This window comes from Opisthorchis viverrini (genome assembly GCF_000715545.1).
Source record: "Opisthorchis viverrini unplaced genomic scaffold opera_v5_128, whole genome shotgun sequence".
NCBI classification, from domain to species: domain Eukaryota; kingdom Metazoa; phylum Platyhelminthes; class Trematoda; order Opisthorchiida; family Opisthorchiidae; genus Opisthorchis; species Opisthorchis viverrini.
In genome coordinates this window covers 1,087,089-1,091,044 of record NW_008751782.1, presented here as the reverse complement: position 1 = coordinate 1,091,044, position 3,956 = coordinate 1,087,089, and positions in this window count along the sequence as shown.

The window sequence follows — 3,956 nt, the reverse complement described above, 5'->3', positions numbered from 1 at the left end:
AACTAGTTCCACAGATGACCGGCGGTATGGTTACTTGTCTCAAAGATACGTGAGTGGCTTCCAGCTTCACTTCTTCGAGACCATCAATGAAGCCTACGACGCTGGATACTGCACTGTAACAGTTTACCTGGATATTCAATAAAAATTTGGCCAAGTCACCCATGCATCCCTACTGCATAAACTTAGTACCGTTGGCATCACTGGAACCTCATTTCAGTGGTTCGCCTCCACCCATCTGACAGGACTCAGGTAACACAAACCGGAGACATACAGTCATCTGCGCCGTCGATCGCTAGTGAACTCATTCAAGGAAGCGTGCTAGGCCCCCATCCTTTTCTTAATGTACATCAACGGCGTCTTCGGTGCCATATCCCGTAGTCAAATCCTCCTCTTTGCGGACGATATAAAAATTGTGTACACATTTACCCTATCTGCACGAGCCCCTACGCTACACCAGATTCAGCAACACTTTGAATGGCTGACTTGCTGACTTGGCCTAAGCTTCTCCCCCAAGAAATCCTGCATGACTTCCTGCCGCTGCTCCTTCTTGGCTGATGCTTCCACAATAAGTGGAAATCCTATCACTCATTCCACAGGTATCAAAGATCTTGGCCTCAGAATCTCCTGTACGTTTAACTTTTCCCACCAGGTGCAGCACCAAGTTACCCGAGCACGTGGGCTCAGTTTTTTATACTGCGCTCCTTTCACCTTCCAAAGACAACGGTTGCAATTTTAAACTGTGCGTACGACCAATAGTCGAATACTGTCCCGTATTCTCTTCCTTTTATACGCAAAGTTGTAGGTTCGCACTTGGAAGTGTCCAACGCTCATTCACGAAAAAGCTGCTCCCTCGGTCGAACTCTTTCTCCTATCAATCCAGCTGTCAAAACCCAGGTCTCGAGCTAACATGGCTCAGGCCGTTCGAGATAGATCTAACTCTCTTACACCACCTGCTGCACAAAACTTCCTTTATGGCAGAGGGTAGACCAAACGTAAACTCACGTTCTCGCTACCGATTCCGGAACTCCTGCAAACTTTTAGTGTCCTCCCTGCTCGTACAAACATACGCCACTACTTTTTGGTTTACTACGCTCGCATCTAGAACAGCCTTCCTGAGCAGCTACGAAACACCACGCATCATCATACTTTTCTCAAACCGTGGACGAATTCCTTAAAAGTCAACTACCCACGACCTCTTATATGAATTGGGTCCAGTACAAGTTTTTGTATAGCAGCGATAAAATTTTAAGGCAAGTTAAAGATCCAGTTATCATATCTTCCTTAATTCAATCCACTGTAGGACTTAACGTATGTTGTGTTACCGGCCTGGCTGTTTACCTTTTTTCCCAACCAATTTATGCACCGTTCTAGTCAACTCCATAACCCGGATCAATCTATCAGCTCTGTCTAGTGATTGGTGACGTCGACTTAACTCTAACTGACAAAAAATAAACCAAAGTCAGCTTTTTCTCACTACTGTGGCAGACTATACGCCGATGTATATACATCAGATCTGTATGATGATTTTCTCCACGGCTCACTAAACACTGACACACAACATCGCGGTACTCTTCTGCCCGACATGGTAGCTCACACCAACGCCCAGTTGCCGTTTAGCCACAGTGCACTCGCTCTGAATATCTCCATTCCGTCTCCACGGTCTCATTGGCAACTGTCATTTCACTGCATTCTCCGCGACGTGCCTCTACCAGTGTCTGTTTGCTGTTTGCTTGTTCGAATTGACTAAGCTGATTTTGCTATCCTTGCTCCCCTTCCCGACCGGAGAAAACCGTTAGCTGAAGTACTTGACTAATGCACAAACCGCATTTATGGCTGCTTGGATGGATTTCCACCCTGCAGTTCTGGTAGCATGCAAGAGGGATGAAGGCCTCATTTGGAGGATGGGTACGCCCTGCAGGGGGCGCTTTGTTACGTTGAACCATGGCGCGTTCGCATTTCCGCCACATCTCTAGTAGCACGGGTGCATCGCACATCGCCGGTGATCTTGAGCCTGACCTTTAAATTTGGTGAAAAAAAGTAAAAAGAGCACTGCTGGTTTCTGATTGTTGCTGCTGGCGTTGGCCTCGCCTCGGTTGAGTTACTTGGCAATGCCATAAACAACAATAACTGGCCCTTCGCCTGTCCAAAAAAATCAATATAGCTGTGATAGTCCCAAGAAAGTCTGCGATGGCCATGGCTCACGTCGACGTGCATAGCTGTAGCTGCCTTCGTCAATATCGAGGCTACATCGCGCCAATACCCACCTCGTCAACCAAACAAAAAGACACATCAGCTTGCTGATCCCAGGAGTGGACGAATACACCACATACAAAAATACAGTAAGATTCCAGACTCTCCATTATCAGGATGCGAGGCTAGCATCAAAAATCTTCTTCGCCATGCACCACTCATCGATTAAAGCTGACAGTATGGCTCCGGGGATCGGTGACCATCTCCCTCACATACACTTTCCCCCTGGATTGTTTTAGTATCGTCCAACTCACTAATAGCACCCAGGAAATCTATTCTACCATCTCAGAATTTACACCCCCGCTAGTCGTCACTGTTTGGTTACCCTCACCACGCTGCCTCAGCCTACACATAGAGTTAACTGTCCTGTCCAAGGTAGTATAGTCATATTGGCAATCTTACCTTGACTCTGATGACTACACTACTGAGCGCAAATCTATCCTTACCTGTCTTGTTTAACCACCTGGTTTCACCGCCATAACTGTGGTAGTCTTTCGTTTTCTCCCCTATTAAAGATGGCCCCTATAACTCTCCAGACCTGATTGATCCTATCTCATTTCGTCTCGTTTAATCTTCTTCCCAAGCTACGACCCGAGGTACTGCGCGCTATGGATGACCCGTTTGGTCGTTGTCTACTCCACCTGATCTGTGCATTACGAACTAAGGGATCCCCGACCTGGAAAAAAAGAAGAAAACAACAATATACACTACGTGCGATATTACATTGGTTTTANTGGCACCCTGAACTACATATCGGCTGTTCGAGCCTGATGGAGTGCTATATGCAATATTTTCAGGAGGCGGATAAACCCTGGAGCGGATAAAGCCACTTGATTTTTGCTACTAAGCTGCAAGCATGGAGGTAGGGGGCAAATGAGATTGGCCGTGCGTGCGTTCGTAACGGGCAAGTTTAGCTTACTCCAAAGCATAATTAATCGGAACTTCTGAAATGATGAACTGTACAGAAGTACAAATAAATTTGAGAACGGTATACTGTAAATCTCAACTGCCTAGCTACTCGTGTGCGCTCATTCTGATGGCATTTATGTCGCTTGCAACTAATTATCTTACGTGATGTTTGCACTCTGGAAACCATTTCCAGGTCCTCACTCCAAAAGTTTTATTCGAGAGATCACCGGAGCTTCTCACCTCGGCTTTCTCCTTGACTGAGACCGCTATCCACTTCCAGCGCAATCAAGCGCTGATAGCTTTCCACTAGTTAGTTCCATTGGTATACAGATATATAAAAGACGTGCATAGCGGAGAGGCAAACTTTGCTTATATATCATTAGATATATACGCATTATTCTATCTACCGTTCAGTGTTCGCACAGCAAAAATGATGTCTCAAAAACTGTGACAACAACATGGTTACCAAATCATTTATATTGAATTGTCCTGCAAAATATCTGTATGGATCATCCGATCAAGCGAGCGAATCCTGAAATTCGTCAACCACCTCCATCTGTGAACTCGGCGCCCTAAAAATGCGAATCGCCTACAATAGACTGAATTAGCGGATGGTTCTGAAGCTTCAATGATTTTTCAAACAGCAGTTGGTCCCTGTGGATGTAAAATATGTGAAGTTGCCTTCCCTGTAGATAAGTTTTGCTGTTAATGTCCGCATGAGTGGTATAGTACCGAACAGTGTGTTCAGGGACCTCAAAGACAGCTGTTTCGAGTTAACATCGTTGAAGGCGCATTCA